Below are 20,460 nucleotides of genomic sequence, written 5' to 3' on the forward strand. Positions count from 1 at the left end.
GAATTTTAGTTGAATTTCCACTATGAGTTGCACAAAACAAATTTACTGTACTTGTTCTACAAAAAGAATACAAAATCTATTTGTATTTACATAAAAAGTCAGACAGCAACATACACTAGCTCCACTCAAGATGGCTCTGGGCAGTAGGTGAGAAGTGCCCAAATATTGCAGATAATGAGGGTTTCCTGGCCAAAGGAGAAGGGAGACATTCTGTGTTGAAGAAGTCAAGGATAGCTTTGAGGAAGAGGCAGAAATGGAATTAGACTTTGAATAATAAGTGGGCTTTAAAAAATAAACAAAATATGTTTGAGAAGCCAGATTACAAATGGCCTTTAATATGAGCCACGAGATTGCTCTCCATATTTTAATGAGAATAGGATTTTTATCTATAATGGAATATAAATAATTCTATAGTGATGCCTGATACATAGCACACATTCAATTGTCAAAGGTTGTAAGCTTAAAACAGAGCACAATGCTAAAAGAAAGCCTTCGATTCAAACACTCAATTCATTGATCTTAAAGGAAGCTGGTTTTCACTGGGAATAATACAGAAATATTGCCAAATTTTATCTCTGCAGTCATTTCTCATGAATATAATCTTCTTGCTGTGGTTGGCAAAGCTATCTTAAACCTACACTTGGTTTCCACTGTACAGGGAGTAGTCTCTTGGATTTTCATTTATACAATATTTAGGGAGAGCTTTGGGCAAGAAGTAAGCAGGATTCGTCCCCATAGTATGTAAATGACCAGAGCAGTGCGAAAAATTCACATCTCCTGTCATCTTAAGTGTTCAACTCACAGCATTGGAATTAGGCCAAGCTAAGGTGTTTAGCCTGGACAGGAATTGAATATACATGATTTGCCGCAAGTTCTCCCGCAGGACTGCTTCCTTCCATGCTTACAGTCTTTCTTACAATTATGTCAAAGTGTTGGAGGGCTGAAGCTCTTTTCTCCTTCCTCCTCTACCTTGACAGTTCCTGTCTCTGGGAAACCTTTTCTGATACTGACAACCATCAATTACTCTTGTATGCCTAGCTCAACCAAATCACTGGCTGGATTGTCTGTCTTCCCTCTAATAATCAAAATCTATTTAAATGTTAATTTCCCCTCTTGCAATTTTCATTAACTTACTAATGTTATGTCAGCCTCCCACTAAAATTTTAAGCATGCACTATGTGTGGCAACACTAACAGAAAAGTTAGAAACAACCAAGTTATCTGACTGTGGGTTGTACAGTTAGGAGTTACGTTCACATTCACATTCTATGACTTCATAGATATGTTCAGCTAGGTAAAATCAACCATGATAGCATTTTCTATGAGTACAGATAGATGAGTACTGTTTAGGGGGCAGGGCGTCTGATGTATTTGCCACAAAGCTTGAGTTCTGCTTTCCACTATGCAAAGATTTTTATAACCAAAGAGAAGCAGAGAACTCAACCAATCATCTAGTTAATTTGTAGGAGGAATAAGTAACCTAAAATAGTGTTTGAAATTATTGACTTTATATAGAAACAGAATTTCAGGGCTGGAAGTGACTTTATATGTTAATATAAAGTACAATATGCTCTCTGTGCCCATCCTAGCTATGAATAAAAATCTCTGTTGGCATGGAGCTCACTACTTAATGTACTGACCCATTCTATTTGGCACATCTATGACTATTAGAAAACACCTTAATGGAAAAATTACCTTGAGGATTCCAGTAGAATCTCCTTAGCTTTCCCATTTGTAAAACTGGGGGTAGTGTTTTAACGTTGGCTAAATGGATGTAGCCAATGATTAGACTCATGTTTCACAGCATTACCGTGGAAAAGACGGAGCACTGGATATTTGAATAATCTGTGTAAGAGAGACATGGTAATACCTCTGAGTGAAATTCTGTGTCACCTTGGCATTCTTTGCCTCAATGAACAACAACAATAAAAAAGTTTAACTTGCCTAGGGAACGATCAACCACTTGCCTAGTGATCTACATAAAATGCAGGATTTCTTTCAATTTAGACATTAAAAAAATGACAAGATTACCCCTGAAAAAATTTGTAATGGGTATACATATACATGGGAATCCCATATACCTGGGAATCATTTGTCAGCTGTGGAGATACAGGAAAAAGTGAGAACACTTGAAATGTTAATACTACAATCCTCATGCATTCTACAGAACATGAATGACCTTACAGCATATAGTTTCCTGAATGCAATGTGAAGACAAGAAGAGAACAGAAAGGCCGTGTTAGATGTAGAAGCTGGGTGGTTAGCTATGTGCACTGATGAGCTAGGCGATCCTCATAAAACAGAGTTTTTTGAGGTAATTCCCATTCATCCCACAGCAGAGTAAGGAGTTACCATGAACCTATTCCTATAGTAATAGGCCTACTGAGTTGCTTTGAGAGGAATTACAACTCTATCAAGTCCAAGATGGATGGCAAGTATACGCCATGTTGTAAAAAGGAGGGATTGCAAACTCCAGTGTCTTTAGAGGCCAGACAGGTAAATAACAATAATAATAATAAATGGAATAGGCCTGATGAAAGATAAAAAGGAATGGACTGGAAATTAGACAACCATGCAAATTCTCCCTTTTCTTTGTGTCTTCTTTTCTATTGTTTTGTTTTATATTTTTATGAAAAACAATGGATGAGCAGGCAAGCACATATGTTGGCTACATTTACAATCTTTGATTACTTCCTTGTTTTCATACATAAAGGACTGTAGTCATTTAAAAGGCCATATTTGGGGGTTTTTTTGTTTTTATAAAGTTTTAAAATTTTTGTGACTTATTTATTATTGACTGTGCTCAGCCTTCATTGCTGCAAGGACTTTCTCTAGTTGCAGCAAGCAGGAGCAACTCCCTGTTGTGGTGTGCTGGCTTCTCATTGTGGTGGCTTCTCTTGTTGCAGAGCAGAGGCTCTAGGGCACAGGCTTTTGTAGTTGTGGCACATGGGCCTAGTTGCCCCACAGCGTGTCAAATCTTCCTGGACCGGGGTTTGAACCCATGCTGCCTGCGTTGGCAGGTGAATTCTTAACCACTGGACCACCAAGGAAGTCCTAGAAGGCTGTATTTCTAAAGGAATACTTTTTTCTAAAGGGAATTTATGCAGAAAATAACAACCAAGGTGATAAGGGATATGGGAATCTTAAGGAGATATTTAGTAGACATGTCAAGTGCACTAACTTTGGAGTTAAAAAAAACTGTAAGTTTAAAGTGCTAGCTTTGTCAATAATAGCCTATTTCTCCTTAAAAAAATTAATTACTTAACCTTTTGAAACCTATTTCTTCACATGTATAAAAAGAAAAACACTATTTACCACATGGGATTAAGGTAAGATCTAAATGTTACTGTAAAGTGTTTAACAGATGGATGTGATTATGATTATTACTGAATATTATGCTTTGTAGAAATGTGGGTAGTAATGGGCTTTCCAGGTGACACAGTGGTAAAGATTCCACCTGCCAATGCAGGAGACGTGGGTTCAATCCCTGTGGTGGGAAGAACCCTGGAGGAGGAAATGGCAACCCACTCCTGTATTTTTCCTGGAGAAATTCTGTGGACAGAAGAGACTGTTGGGCTACAGTCCATGAGGTCACAAAGAGTCAGACACAATTGAGCGACTGAGAACACACACACACACACACACAAACACACAATGAAAATTTCATTGTTTCAGGGAAAGAAGGTTCAGACTCTGCTGAGATAATTTACCTTTAGGGCAGTCTGAGCCTTTCACTTCTTAGGATCAGCAGGTCTTTATTTCTGAGATTAGTAGAATTAGCTTTCACTCAGCAGAGAAAGTGAGGATGATGTCAGGAAGCGAGAAACAGGGGAGTGGAGGGAGATTTCGGAACCTAATGCACTGGACATGTGATTCCTCCTGCTGTTTCTGCTAAACTGCCATAAACATATTAGACCCAAACTGCTGAAAACCAGCGACGTTTGGTAAAAACTCATAAAGAGACTGTTTGGATATAAGTGACTTGTACAAACAAGGAAACAGGAGGTTGTAAGCTGAAAAGAATTTGAGAAATTGCGGAGATGGATTTTAAAATCTCAAGGGGGCAAGAAACTGGAATTTGAGTCAAGTGTTAAGGGGCGGGTGTAGTTCAGGAAGCTGTATCCAGTCATCCTGCAAACCATGGCAGGAACTAGAGGAGAAAAGATTGTTGGGAGGCCTGCTGTATGAGTTCCAAGATTAGAAGGGCTATTAGGTGGCGAAAATTTGACTTAATCTGTGCAGATCTAGAGGGCAGAACTTCAGATGGCTGGCTTAACTGCCTGTAAAGCTAATTGTATCTCTGTAGAATAAAGGGGCAAACTTGGCCAAAAATGAATTAGCAGCCTCATCAAGCAGGGAACTTCCTATCATGGAAAGTTTCAGGTAGAAGTTCACCTGTTAGAAATGTTGGGAAAGGTATTCCTGTCTGAAACTGACCTGGAAATTGTTGCCCTTGGGTAAAGAATCCATCGTCAATGCAGGAGCCTCAGGAAACACAAGTTTGATCCCTGGGTCAGGAAGATCCCCTAGAAATGGAAATTAGCAACCCACTCCAGTATTCTCTTGCCTGGAAAATCCCATGTACGGAGGAGTCTGGTAGGCTGCAGTCCATGGGGTCGCTAAGAGTCGGACATGACTGAGCGACTTCACTTTCACTTTTCACTTTCATGCATTGGAGAAGGAACTGGCAACCCACTCCAGTGTTCTTGCCTGGAGAATCCCAGGGACAGGGGAGCCTGGTGGGCTGCCGTCTATGGGGTAACAGAGTCGGACACGACTGAAGCGACTTAGCAGCAGTAGCCAGTATTCTTGCCTGAAAAATTCCATGGACAAAGGAGCCTGGTGGACTACAGTCCATAGGTTTACAAAGAGTCAGACATGACTGAGCACAGTCCCTTTTTCTCATAAGCTACTTCTAATATTTTGGAGCTAACAGAAACCACTATTTTAGAGAAGAATCTGCATTGCCCTACCAATTTTTGCAGCTGGAAGAGGACACTAGGCAATGCCTTAATATTTTAGGACCTCTTTCATCCTAAATTTCTACTCTGTTAGAGAGGGGAGAGGGAAGGAGTGAAGAAGAAAAAGAAAGGAAAAAGCAGAAGGTAATTACCCTGGGACAAAAGCACATTCAAAATTTAAAAAGAGAAACTCAAAAGTCCAAAGAAATAGATCACTTCTTGTTTCACCTCAAACCAAATCCTAAAATGTTCTGATAAAACCTAAAATTGCCTTATTAGAATGTGTTGCTGGCTGCATGCGAAATCCCAATAGAAGACAAAGTCAAAGGACTTAGGCCACATGCTTACATTGGCAGAGTCTGTTAGTTACCAACTTCCCTCCCTAGCTCTTTGAACGTTTTTCTGTGCTGTTTTTAGTAGCAGAAAATGAAACAAGAAATTATTCTGCTATATGCTATTTGAGAACTGATACTACCTCAGATGACTGTTTTCTTCCTTTCCCTCATTAGTTGTTGGGATTTAAGTTCATTCTCACGTGTGAATCCAAGAAGGATAAAATTTCAAAGGCAACCTTCCCTTTCAATCATTTAGTTTGCCTTCAGAAGTGCATCTAAAGCAAATGTTCTTATTCAAGTCTAAAAGAATCGTTACTGGGCAATCGCTAACATGTAATAAATTAAACTCTACATGCTCATATTTGGAAAGTACACGTAGTTCTTTTTTTTATTTAATGTTTAACTGGAGTATGACTACTTTACAATGTGTTAATTTCTACTGTACAACAATGTGAACCAGCTATATAGGTTTACATGTATCACCTCCCTCTTGAGCCTCCCTGCCAGCCTCCACCCATGCTGTGGAAAGTACACATAGTTTTAAGTCTTTCCCCTCAAATTCAAAAACATGTAAATCTACATAATAACCAAACAGATCAGGCCTCTTTCATTGTTAAATTAAATTCAGTGTAGCATAGATACCTAGATAGGAGAAGCTTATCGTAAATATTCCGAGGAATTAATTGATCTCATTTAATTGAATTTGAGACCGATAAACTGTAATCCCTTCTGCTGTCCTAATTGTATGTGATATTGTGAGCAGTCAACTCCATGTGATGGATGTGTCTAGGCTGAGATGCTTCTATTTGTCTTGCATTTTTATGATCCCTAATTCACTTAAACTTTAAAATGCAATTAAAACCCAGCATAATCAAGATTGAGAAAAACATAAGCTTTCAGAAATCTGCACAGCTCTGGGTTCTGAGAAGATTTAGTTATTCTGATTTTGCCAGCCATATATTTTTCAGAAAGCCTTTCCAGAGCTTGCCACAGAATTATTAACAAAATTCAGAGGCCCTGGAGCTTCCTAAATGCTTATGAATGATTTGGCTTAAAGGTTTTTGCAGTCCTCATTTGCATTGTAAAACAGACTTCAGCTCGGAAGTTTAAGAAGTTTTAGAAGCTTTGACATGGCAAGATGCCATGAGAATATTTTCCCTGTGGGGAAACGAAACTCAAATGTGCTAATTAAGGGTGCTTAATATGCCTCAAAATTAATTCTTTGTTACCTGCAGGGGTTTAATTATTCCCTTAAGGAAAACTCAGAAACGCCCTGCATCTCTAAGTAGCAGTGGCCTGCATGATTCTGAGTCAACATCCACTTCGGAGGTATTTCTTCTACTCATTGGTCACAGCAGGTGTCAAAGAGAAGAATATTTTTCCATGTCCCAAGAAAACAGTGAGACAAATCATTGGTGTTTTGTAAAACCAGCTTCATTGGTATCACATCATCCCTCATGTTAGAACCATCTAGAAAAAAAAAAATGTTTATAGCAATAAAGATGTAAAGAGGGCAAGAGCTATATTTAATATTAGGCAATTCTAAGCCCTGACCACCAGAAGCTGTCAGCTGACTCTTTCCCCACTAGCAGCCTGCCCTTTCCAGAAAAGCAAAAATCAGATGTGTTTAAAAGATCTTGATTGGACTGAGAGAGAACTAACCATATACAAGGCTGTTATCTTAAGATATAAACTTGAGTGTGATCTAGATAATTGTTGTTTTTCCTGGAATTTTTCTTGAATCAAGTAACTGTCCACTCAGAGGAGTTTGACCAGAATCAGACCATCAGTTGATCACTTGGCAGGACTTGCAGGGTTACTCATTTTCTTGGGCTGGACTGTTGTCAGCTCAGCCCTCATCCGTCTCCTCCCCCGGAGCTGTCAGAGTGTGTGTGTGTGTGTGTGTGTGTGTGTGTGTGTGTGTGTGCGCGCGCGCGTGTTAGTCATTGTTAGTCGTGTCCAACTATTTGCAACCCCATGGACTGTAGCCCACCAGGCTCCTCTGTCCATGGAATTCTCCAGGCAAGAATACTGCAGTGGGTTTCCATTCCCTTCTCCAGGGGATCTTCCTAGCCTAAAGACTGACCCTGGATCTCCTGCATTGCAGGCAGATTCTTCACCATCTGAGCCACCAGAGAAGCCATGGAGCTATCAGTGAATCTCTGAAACTCTTGGTCTACCCCCATTTGACCTACATTTGATAAGGGCAAGTGTGAGCCACCTCCTAAACTTAGGAAGCCTAGCCCAAATGTCCTGAACAGGCCCTGGGCCCACCTGTGTCCTTCTGTACTTCTGCTATGAGACACAATAAAAAGCTGTAAATGGAGGTACATGTCTTGAGTTCAAATGTACTTCCTCTGGTAGCCAACTCTGACCCCCCAGTCTAAAGCGGCTGCACCATCACTCTGTCATATCCCCCCACTTAAGGTGTTCCCATCACTCATGGCCACAGAGATCTTCTTGTGGGTTCATTTATCTCTAGTCTGTTGTTGTCATCTGCCTTGAACTTATGCATTCTGGAAGAGCAGGGCCCTGACCATTCTCATTCCCACTCTATCCCAAGCTCTGAGCGGTCCTTGGCACATGATGGCTGTTTAGTAAATCATCTTTGGAAAAAGGAAGTGTAGATTGCTTTGTTTTTAATTTCAAACAAACTTCTCTAACAATTAAAAAAAAAAAAAAGATTTATTCTGGAGCCTGAGCTAAGAAAAGAGCAGGATATCCTATGGCAGCAACTGGGAATCCATGAGTTTAAACAGGATAATTGTAAGAGGACCCACAGTCTCCCACACACATCCAGACTTTTGCACCAAAGCCATCCATTCAGGCGAGTTTCACCAGAATCAGACCATCAGTTGATCCCTTGGCAGGACTTTCAGGGTTACTCATTTTCTTGGGTTGGACTGTTGTCAGCTCAGCCCTCGTCCATCTCCTCCCCCTGGGGCTGTCAGTGAATCTCTGCATCTGTCCATCCAACCCCACTTTGACCTCCATTGATAATGTCAAGTGTGAGGCACCTCCTAAACTTAGGAAGCCTAGGCCAAGTGCCCTGAGCAGGCCCTGGGCCCATGGGATCCTGATGCACCTGCTACTTCTCCTCTCCTCTCGATATTGTTTGGGTGACAGAACTAAGGAGTTCATCCCACTGGACGGGTGAACAGTTTACAGAGGAGCACATGTATATATTATTATCTCCTTAATTAATCTTCACTTACCCAAATGTATTGATATGGTTTTCTATGCTTTCACTACCATCTCTATTTAGTGTGTAACCAATAACTCTTGGGTGGACTAACCTTCAAGCTGCAGGCCAGAGCTATTCAACAGCTAGGGGCAAAACCAAGTAGTTCATGTGAAGTTAGACCGTTTGTAAATTGTACTCAGTGTGAAAAAAGGCATTTTCATTGAGTCAAAAAACCTTCTCTATCTCCTCACAATATTTGGTTTCACCTGGTCTAACAGGACAGAAGGCACAGATAGAGTCATTTGCTCCAGCCTCCTGAGGTTAGCCAAGGTAAAGAGACAATATGGTCATTGCAGACCAAACTCAGAAATGCTAATTAGCTCAACTCTTCATAGATCTCACTGAAGAAGACCTCTTCTCCACAGTATCAAAAAGGAATCACAAATCACTTCGGAAAACTTCATGTCTTCAGCTTCAAAGAGTGGAAATTTGTTTCAACTCTTGCAGGCTAAAAATATGAACAAACACCATTGAAAAGGTCCAGGGAAAAGGCCCTGATGGTGAAGTAACCCTCCTTCTGTCTTGCCCTCTTTTCCCCAGGTCACCTTCGGATAAGGAGTACATTTACTCTCCTTCCACATGCCTTCCTCCTCCTTGCAAAACTCTGCCTTTTCTGGGGATGATGACCAATGGTCAACATTTGGCCTCTGCTTGAGAATTGAAGCCCAAATCTCAACCTGCCTTCTCCTACACCATTAGAAAATATCTAAGTAACACAAGAGCCATCCTAAAGACACAAAGCCACAAAGCCACAAAAATCCAACTCGAAGAAACAAACAAAGCCTGAAGATGGAAAGCAGGGTGTCCGTGGATTCCTGCCCAATGCATCTGACATTCTCTTTGGGCTCCCCCAATCACCTGGGCTATAAAAGAGATGAATCCAGAAAACGCACCCATTAGAGGGAGTACAGGACCTGCCAGGTATCTGAAATGCCAGCACAACCTGCCCTGCTCTGGGTGAAAGCCTCTGCCTGGCTCTCCTTATCTACGGGACACATCCAGATTCCTCCATAGGTAAATAGGGGCCATCACAGTTGACCTTCCATCTCTCTTTCCTAATCCATCTTTTGAGGTTCTCACCCTGACAACTCAAACTTCTTCTCTCACACATGTACTTTAACAAGTTTTCTTCTTCTTCTTCTTCATGTTTCCTCCTGTTTGGAATGCCTTTCCCTTTCTTCTCTACCTATCGAAATTATATTTGTAAGCTAAGTTCCATTTCAAAAACCACCTTCTGAAATTTTCTGTAGTCACACCAGAATTAGAACAAATGCCTTCCTGCTTGGGATTAGCACTGGGCCTGAGAGTCCTTCCCATTAGGCATGTTGTCTTTTCTCTTGAACCACTGGCTCCTTTAGGGCAGAACCGGTTCTTACCTCGTCTCTATTGCCCCGGGGCCTAGTGGGGATTTTTGCACATAGCAGATATTTGATAAAGTTTGGTCTAATTGGATTTCTTAAGAGAACAGCCACTAACAACTAACTTAGGGTGGGAGAGAGTTGACATAAATTGTTAAGAGTTCAGGAGTAAGAATGCATAATTATAATTCCCTAAGCCCTATGGCCTTGGAACTAACTCAATCTTTAAGCCTGAGTTTCTTCATCTGAAGAAAATGGTATGTATTTACATCCATAATACATAACAGCATTTACCAAAATACATAACAGTGTTTACCTCACCTAGCTATTGGAAGAGCTAGATGAACACGTTTAACCTGATGCCCAACACCTGGGAAGAATGCAATACGTGTTACTTTCCCCCTCCTGCTCCTCCTCCTCCTCTGTCCTCCTCCTCTTGTCTTCATTATTCCCTCCTCCCCTGACCCACCACTGCTACTTTAACACCAAAGGGGGGAGGCCATAAACCTCCTGTTATCTCTCCCACAGCTGGGCTCCATCTCTAGGATACGTCTTAGGAAGAATTTTCCTTCTTGCAAAGAGTACTGCAACTGTGCCCAGAACAAGGCCTAGATATCTTGCTGGAGTGGAAAAAAGCCTGGGAAAACTTTTTTCCACAGCTTTAAGCAGAAAACTTGTCTTTGGGTTAACCCTCTTTTGTTTGGGAAAACCATCTCACTAGGTCTTTGAGACATACAAATGAGAAGTAAATGTCTACCCTTTGTCTGGCCAGAAACCACAAGGTCACCAATAATTGGAAGACCCATGGTTAGCACTCAAAGTCAGAGCTGATGTTTGGTTTGTAAGTTCTTGTATTATTGAATTGAGCTTCTTCCTATAGAGTCTGTTGAAATTGTTTTTGTTTGGAAAGGAAAAATATATATTTTTTTAACCCTTGCAGGAGTGAGTTTGGAGATCCAGGCTGAATTGTTTGTGTGTTTTATACGTGTCAGTAGCAGGAAAATGAGAATGATGTGGGGTGAATTTGAAGGGCATGCTTTCTTACGACCCTATTGCTCTCTGGGAAAGGCAGTGCTGCTCCTCTGCCCAGGTGACGAGAGAGAGTGTGAGTGTAACCCAGAGTTGGGACAGAGTCACTGCTCCCGCCACTTTGGAAGACCAGTTCCCCTCTGGCTTCCCCAGAAGCTACTGGAGCAAGAAGACCCAGCTCCATTGTCGCTGATGTTCCCAGAAGTCCAATCATTGGCAGAGAAAACAAAGAATGCAGTAGAAAGCAGTAGTGGTTTCGTAATGGCCTAGAGGGCCGATGGGTTGAGTGGCATCTTTAGGGACTACAGAATAGTGAGGGGAAAGGGAAACTTCTGAGAAGTGTGAGGTCAAGGACATGAGTTACTGAGCTCTTGTAACTTAGATGTTAAAATTATTGTGACCTCACATGACCATACCCACCTCCAAGTTTATGAAATCTGTGGCACACTATTGGGGTAAATAAATATTTGGTTTTAAAATGGATTGTTTTTAATTAATTATTATTTTCAAAATTGAAAGCTGGGGTGGGAGATAGCATAGCATAGTGATTTTTTAAGAGAATGAAATCTGGAAATCAGCAGATTTCTATCTTGGCTTTTGTTTTTACTAGCTGTGTAATCACAAGCAATTTATCCACCCTCTTTAGGCCTCTGTCTTTTAATCTGTAAAATATAGATGCAAGGAAGATTGTATTTTCCAAATACAGCTGCACCAGTATGCATTTCATTTCACATGCTCTTCTCATAAGGTGACATGGATATTCTTTCATCAGGAGCTAGGCTCCTGGAATCTGGAATCTGGGCTGAATTTTGAAACTGCCTCAACCAAAAGAAATATGGCAGAAGTGATGTGGCTTCCAGCTAAGTCATAACAGGCAACGGGTTTCCACAGCCTTTGGAAGCCCAGGCCACACAGAGAGGCCACGTGTGGGTGTCCCTACCAACATCCCCACCAGACCCTCTGCTGCCAGCTAGCATTAACAGCTCAACATGGGAGTGATCAATCCTTGAGATGACTCCAGGGCCCAGTTTTTAAGCCTTGCAGCTGAGACCCCAGACCTCACAGAACAGGGATAAACCAAACTCATCATGTTCTGTATGAATTCTTGACCCATAGAAACCATAAGAGATCAAAAATGAGCATTGTTGTTGTAAGTCCCTAAATTTTGTGGTGCTTTGTTATGCAGCAATAGATAACTAAAATAACAGGTAATGATATATAATCCATGGTGGTGTTATGAGGATTAAAAGAAATAGTACAATGCTTAGCACAGCAGTGAGTGCTCAATAGTGTTAGATGCTTTATTATAACAAAAAAGGCAGTTACTAACCAAAATTTAAGGTGAATGAGGGCTTTCAGTAGACACCCTTTTCTGGATGCCTTAACGGATGACCAGGGACAAGAAAAGTTGAAATTGATGAGGAACCCATGTTAGAAGCAGAAGTCTGTAAAGTCTGCACTTTAATGAAATCTTATGAAAATTTGGTTTTCCCTCTCTGGAAGTCTTCTTAAAATTCCTGGAGCCAGAACCTCGGGATGGGAGAGAGAATATACGTTTTGAGGCCACTGTCGTATCTGGGCCCTCACAGTGGCTGGCCCACCATCCCGTGGTGAGCATCTGTCTTGAAGAGAAGCTAGCTTCTGTATATAATTACAATGACCTCTGCAGTCAGTTCCTCTCCTAGTAACCTGTCATGTGTGGGTCTAATAGTTTCTTGGCATACTTCAGAACGGTATCAGACTGTCATAAAGTCCTTCTGTGAGCACCGCTCCAGTGAGAACTTGGAGATATACCAAGCTTCGCCTGCATCACTAACGTAATTACACCACCATCATCCTCAGAATTTGCACTACTTTCCAGGGACATCCATAATTTTGATGAAGATAGATGCAGACCACAAAATATGCTCCTAGGGTTTCCAGTGGCCAAGTATATCCACAGGAAAAGAAAAGACAATAGCCAGCTTATACTTTGAATCTTTCCCATCTCCCACAACTAAAAAGGTCATAAAAGGTTATTGTAAAATCAGTACAGAATAAGGACAGTGAAATTTAACTGGAAAATGTATCTTTTCCCCCTCTCTGTTCCTGAAGATATGTAAAATTTGGGAATATTTCAGATTATAACAATTATTTTATAAACAAGGACTTGAAAAGGGAGGCAAGACTTTAATGGTTGTATATTGGGCTGGATGAAGCATAAGCTGTAATCAAGATTTCTGGGAGAAATATTAATAACCTCAGATATGCAGATGACACCACCCTTATGACAGAAATCAAAGAGAAAATAAAGAGCCTCTTGATAAAGCTGAAAGAGGAGAGTGAAAAAATTGGCTTAAAACAACATTCAAAAAACTAAGATCGTGGCATCCAGTCCCACCACTTCATGACAAATAGATGGGGTAACAATGGAAACAGTGACAGACTTTGTTTTCTTAGGCTGCAAAAACACTGTGGATAGTGACCGCACCCATGAAATCAAAAAACGCTTGCTCCTTGAAGGAAGAGCTATGACAAACCTAAACAGCATATTAAAAAGCAGAGACATCACTTTGTGGACAAAGGTCCATCTAGTCAAAGCTATGGTTTTTCCAATAATCATGTGTGGATGTGAGAGTTGGACCATAAAGAGGGCTGGGTGTCGAGAATTGATGCTCTTGAACTGTGCTGTCGGAGAAGACTCTTGAGAGCCCCTTGGACTGCAAGGGAGATCAAACCAATCAATCATAATGGAAATCAACCCTGAATATTCATTGGAAGGACTGATGCTGAAGCTACAGCTCCAATACTTTGGCCACTTAATGTGAAGAGCCGACTCATTGGAAAAGACCCTGATGCTAGAAAAGACTGAAGGCAAAAGGAGAAGGGGGTGGCAGAGGATGAGATGGTTAGACAGCATAATCAACTCAATAGACATGAATTTTGAGCAAACTGTGGGTGATAGTGAAGGACAGCAGAGCCTGGCGTGCTGTAGTCCGCGGAGTGGCAAAGAGTCGGACGTGACCGAGTGACTGAACAACAACTCTAAAATAGTATCTGAGGAAATGGCTTTCAGATTAAATGTCATTTTAACATCCTTTAAATCATCTTTTAACCCTCCTGATGTTCCCCATACTCGTAAATTTCGATTCCATCTACTGAGTGCTTTGTCTTATTCTATGCACTAATTTCTTTGTATGTATTACCTCATTATAATCCTTATCACAATCAATCTTATGAGATAGGCATCAGAAGCCCCAGTTTTTTCTTGTGAAAACTGAGAATGATAGAAGTCAAATAGCTTCTAAGAAGAGGACCTGAGATGGGATCCAGAGACCATGCCTTGTACATCACTACCTTTGGCTGAGGTTCTTCTCCACTGTGCATGTGCAAAGGCTACTTCAAGACTCAGCTCAAACGTCATCCCCTCTTGCGTAGTTTTTGTTCACCATCTCCCACCTCTGTCAACCTCCCACCCCCCGACCCATACCCCCACACACCTAGGCCATACTCTCCCATTCCTGGCCAAATGAAATAATATGAGTTACATGTGTAATTTTATTTATTTTTTAAAAATATATTTTTAAAATTTATTTGACTGTGTCAGATTTAAGTTTCTGCTCATGGGATCTTTAGTTGAGGCATGTGGGATCTAGCTCCCTGGCCAGGGATCAAACATGGGCCGCCTGCATTGGGAGAGTGGCGTCCTAGCCACTGGGTCACCAGGAAAGTCCAGCACACGTGTAATTTTATATAAGGGGACGACAGAGGATGAGATGGTTGGATGGCATCACTGACTCAGTGGGCATGAGTTTGGGTGGACTCCAGGAGTTGGTGATGGACAGGGAGGCCTGGTGTGCTGCGGTTCATGGGATCGCAAAGAGTCGGACATGACTGAGCGACTGAACTGAACTGAACTGATCCAAAATGTTATTCACATCACAGGTAATCAATATAAGTATTATTGATGAGTTGCTTTACACTTTTTGCACCAAATCTTTGAAGTCCAGAGTATATTTTGTATCTACTGTACATCTCAGTTTGAACTAGCCACATTTCAAATCCCAGTAATCAATAAGTAGTGGCTAGTCTGTTGGACTGCAGTTATGTAACATTTAACTCATGTCATTTCCTTTTTATTCAGTGTAAAGTAAGTTTCTTGAGGTCAGGAAATGAGACAAACTCATCTTTGTATTTCCCAGCATCTCCAAATATCACACATAATAAATGCTTGAGTCAGCGTGTGAGTCAAGAAAACAAATGCCGGCGCCTTACTGGATTCCTGGAAGGGAAGTATGTGCACCACATCAAGGCAAGGCATGGCAGTTCTCACAAAGCGAAAGTCATCTTCCCGCCGCATAGGCTCAGCAGCTGCAAGTTGCTCAAAGAGCTAAAAAACAGCCTTGAGGTCGAAGCTGTGAAGGAAGTTATGAGGGCAAAGTTGACAAGGAAGAAAAAGATTGTTGTGAGGGGCTACGGGGTAAAAAAGACAGACAAAGCCTCAGACCACTTTCTGGTGAGCATTCGAAAAAAGAAAACAAGATCAACAGACGATGATGAGATGTTACTAAGTGACTCAACCGCCTGAAACGAATAGAGCAATAATGGCTACTTAATGCAAAAGAATTCTTTAAAGCTTTCTAGAGAGACTCACACACTTGAAATACAGCTTGAGCAAACATTCCAGCATATAAAAGTGGCATATCTGCAAAAAATAATCTTGTTTTGGCCACTCAGGTTGTATCTGATTCACTCAAAATCAGAGAGGTAACATCCATTAAAAAATCAGTTGTCAATTGTTGTGCCAAATGTTGACCAGTTTTTTCTTTTTCCAGTGAGTAGCTGTTACAGTATGGGAATATAGCTTCACGGTTTATTTACTGTATTATTTCCGAATTTGTACTCAATTATTTCCTAGTTGGCTGTGGCAGTGACATATCCTTAAATACTTTTCATTTGTGTAGGACGTTACCACTCACTTTTGCATCTGTTATCTTCTCATGATTAAACTCTCTGGGACATTTTGCGTCACTCCTCAGGAACTTTCTGTTGAGAATTTTTTGAGTCATACAATCAAAGTCTCAGGCTGTTGATTTTGAAAATTGTGTTAACTCATAGTTTCCAAGTGATTAAAAGGCTGCTGCTGCTGCTGCTAAGTCGACTCAGTCGTGTCCGACTCTGTGCGACCCCAGAGACGGCAGCCCACCAGGCTCCCCTGTCCCTGGGATTCTCCAGGCAAGAACACTGGAGTGGGTTGCCATTTCCTTCTCCAATGCATGAAAGTGAAAAGTGAAAGTCAAGTCGCTCAGTCATGTCTGACTTTGCGACCCCATGGACTGCAGTGCACCAGGCTCCTCCGTCCATGGGATTTTCCAGGCAAGAATACCGGAGTGGGGTGCCATTGCCTTCTCCAGATTAAAAGGCAGTCTTCTTTAAAACCAGAGCTTTCCCTGTAAGTACATATGGGTTTTTCAGCTCATACAGGTGAATTCAATGCAGAAAATCCTCAGATGCTGCTTTTGCCTCTGAAGTGATAAGGTTTGGAAAAGAGATTTTCCCATGTCCTCTGGTTTCCAGCAAAAACATGTAGGACTAAGACCATCACCAGCTAAGAGGCCGCTCATAAAATATGATGAGGCCCAGAAGTTCAGGAATTTTTAATGTCAGGAAACATTCTCCTTGGAGTATCAGCCTCACAGTTTATGGTCATTTTAAGAGGGGGCGTGAATCAGGTAAGGAAACCTTTGGACGTTGTTGGCTGGAGCAGGGCTTCGCCTGAAATCTCTCAGAGTGGAGTGAGGACATCTTGTCCTGAATTGTCTCTCTCTGTGGCCGAACCATGAGGCGACTGCCAAGTAGCTCAGTCTGCTCAAATGGATATTGATGGTTGGTAACAGAAAAATAAGCTATGAAGCAACTTCTTTTTTTCTTTTTCAAATCTCATGCTGATTTATATTCAAATTCTTTTAAGCATTCAGGGTTGAAGAGAAGTTTGTTCTTTCATGGGGTGATTAAGAGTGGGGTGTGGGTTGGGTTCCATATGCCCTTTACACCCTATTAAATTTCCGCAGAACTGAGCTCCCAGGAGCCTGTTAGTTTTAAAGCCTATTCCACCTCCTTTGGTCGCATTTGAAATGGGCCATTAGACCCTCAGTCAGTATCCACCCAAGATGTTATGGTTTTAGTTTAGCCAGAATAGAGCCTGTTGCGAAAGGTGTGTCTAACAGGGAAAAAATTCGTTCTCTAAAAAAACTGAGTAAAATTCTAAATTCTATATCAAAGGATATTGCCTAACACACAGTAGAGGGGAAGTGGAGAGTAGGCTAGGAGACTGTGGGAAAATAAGAGAGCACTTGAGGGCCATAGTTTGCTACCCTTTTTGGTCAAACATCTCATTTTTATGATAAGTAACTAAGACTGCCACCTTGACTATCCTGAAATGAAATTAAAATCATCTTTTCAAAAAATCCAGTGTACTTCCATAACTGTAGTAAAAAGGAGAAATTAAAAGGAAACAACTTATGATATACAAAAAAGAAAAAAAGATATTCAGGAGGCAAATGTTTGGCTAAGAGGACACTAGAAAATCCATAGTGGAATCAGATGGCCACACTGATCCGAAGATCCAGCTCCCAGAGTGGTGACCACTGCACTCTGAACCAATGTGTGTTGCTTTGAGCCATATTGCCATCCTGGTGCGCTGTCCCAAAATAGTGAAAAACTCCTGGGGAAGTTCCAAACCAAATGCAATCGTCCCTCAAAAAGTCCCAAATAGGTTGTTTTTAATACATAAATCAGGGTCAGCTTCTAGGTTCAGGATTTATTTTTGCCTATATGATTGTCCAGGAGACCTTGGAAAGTGGCATGAGATTTCTCATTGTGTGAGACTGTCTGAGCACCTCTGCCACCCTCCCGAATGTCAACATTACCCCCCTAAACTTTGCAACATCCGAAAATGTTGCCACAAATCCCTCTGCAGGCAGAGACCTGAGGAGAAAGAAAGCCTGTGAACATGGCCGAAGGCAAGAGTCTGAGGAGAAAGACAAGCAGTGAGCAATTCCCAGAGAGACACTGCATTCCAGTTTAAGCTGTTTCCTGTTTTATACTATGCTGAAGTCTCCTATTCTTAGGCCCAGACTTATAGCAAAACTGGAGAATCGGGCTTGGAGAGGACCAGTCATGAACAGTGGCCCAAATCATGCCACGGAGCTGGTCTGGTGAAGATCCTGCCACTGCCGCAATAGGGCACAGAGCAGTCGGTGTGGGCAGCTCCCACCACTGACCTGGGAAGAGAACACAGCCGTCTCCCAGGTATCACTCTGCACTGCTTGCGGTCCACACGGTAACTGCTTCTTCATGGCACTGGCCTACCCTTCAAAGTGTGGTGAGTGCATCTGATGGGTTCAGCCTCTGTCAAGTGTCCTTGTCTTAACTGAAAAGGAGATGGGGAAAGCGTACAAACATCTTCAGCCTCTAGAGTGGGAGGCAGGCTCTGCTTCCTCCAAAATAGGGAAAGGGTTCAGAAGCTGGGCACCTGCCAGAAAGACCCATGCCCAGTCTAGCTGGTCAAGTGAGTTCTGCAGAAGAGAAATACCATGGAGTTTTGCAGCAGAGAGTGGTCACTCTGAGAAGTGATGGACAAGGAAAGTTTTATACTGGAAGTGAGATTTCATCAAAACTTGAAGGATAAGGAAATTGGTATGGCTGTGTGTAGGGATGGGAGGGGTAATTCTCTAGTGATGGAATGTCATGAGCAAGAAAGCAGAGCTAGGAAAACAAGGGCAGGCTGAGAGTCCAAGTTCACTGGAGCTGAGTTTCATGGGGAGTCATATGAAAGACTAGAAGGGATAGGAATGGCGTGAAGGAGTTTGGGGTGTTTGTTTAATGGTGTTTTGATGTAATCAAAGTGGTGTTTGATGAGAGTATTTGCGTATTGTTTTTGTATCGACTTTCGTTGATTTATAAAAAATAATGGCCTTGGTAATTTGATCTCAGTCTTTAGGAGAACAGACCTGTTTTTATGAACTGCTAGGAGCTTTGAAGGCTTTTTGTTTGTTTGTTGTTTGTTATTTTTGTCATTGTTGTTGCTGATTTTTTCTGATAAAAAGGATAACTCCTTTATAATTTTAATTTGTATTGCATTGAATCCACAGCAGAATTTTAAAAGTATCTTTTAGCTGATTCTAAGAGTGACCCCCCCACCTGCAATTTTTAATCAAGCTAAGTGTCACAATCCATTTTTTCCAACACTTATTGCATACCTAATATATGCCAGGATCACTACTTAATGCTTTCATCTACACATTTAATATGATTTTCAAATTATCCTTTTTACTTATGAAGAGATAAGATCTGAGAGAATAAATGATTTGCCCAATGACACACAATTCATATGTAATGGGATAGGGGTTACAATGCATGTCTGTGTAATCTAATTCCTACATGATCTAGTGGCTTCTCTCATCAGAGTACAGTCTGAAGTTATTGGCTGTGCTCTCTAGATCTGTGATGTTTGGTTCTAGCAACCTCAGAGACTCAGTTTTAAAGAATTCAAAGGAGGCAGAACTTTTATTATTGTTTTTATTGAAGTATAGTTGATTTATAGTGTTGCATTATTTTCTGGTATACAGCAAAGTGATTCAGTTATATATATATTCATATATGTGTATACCTTTCTTCTTATGCTGCTGCTGCTGCTAAGTCACTTCAGTCGTGTCCTTACAAGTATAGTTCCCTGTGCTATACAGTATGTCCTTGTTGTTCATCTATTTTATATATAGCAGCATGTATGTGTTAATCCCAAGTTTATCCTGCCCCCTTTCCCATTTGATAACCATTAGTTTGTTTTCTATGTCTGTGAGTCTGCTTCTGTTTTGTAAATAAGTTTTTATTATTATTTTTAGATTCCACATTGAAGTGTATCATATGTTATTTTATCTTTGACTTCACTTAGCATGATAATTTCCAGGTACATCCATGTTGCTTCAAATGGTAATATTTCATTCCTTTTTAGGGTTGAATCATATACCATTTATAGAGGTACCACTTCTTCTTTATCCATTCCTCTGTCAGTGGACACTTAGGTTGCTTCCATATCTTGGCCATTGTATAGTGCTGCAATGAACATTGGAGGCTTGTATCTTTTTGAATTAGAGCTCTCATCTTTCCTGGATATATGCCTAAGAGTAGGATTGCTGGATCATATTAGTAACTCTATTTTCAGTTTTTTTTTTTAAGGAGACTCCATTCTGTTCTCCATAATGGCTGCACAAATTCACATTCTCAAAGAAGACAGATCTTATTGGACACCTCACTCCAGATTGGATCACCTGGCTTAAATCAACAGATCCTTTGTCTTGCCAAGGATGCCCTTTGCAGTAGTGGCAGTTATCTGTGCCTCTATACTCTTTATACTGTGTTTCTGTGGCTGTTGGACAACTCTGCCTTGAGGTGGTATAAACTGCCTTCCTTGGTATTTTCTTGGCAGTACATGGTGCGTCCTTGTGTACAAAGTTACCTGTTAGAGGATGTTCCACACTCTTGTCTCATCCTCTG

The sequence above is a fragment of the Capricornis sumatraensis genome, chromosome 3, assembly GCF_032405125.1.
Source record: "Capricornis sumatraensis isolate serow.1 chromosome 3, serow.2, whole genome shotgun sequence".
Lineage (NCBI taxonomy): Eukaryota > Metazoa > Chordata > Mammalia > Artiodactyla > Bovidae > Capricornis > Capricornis sumatraensis.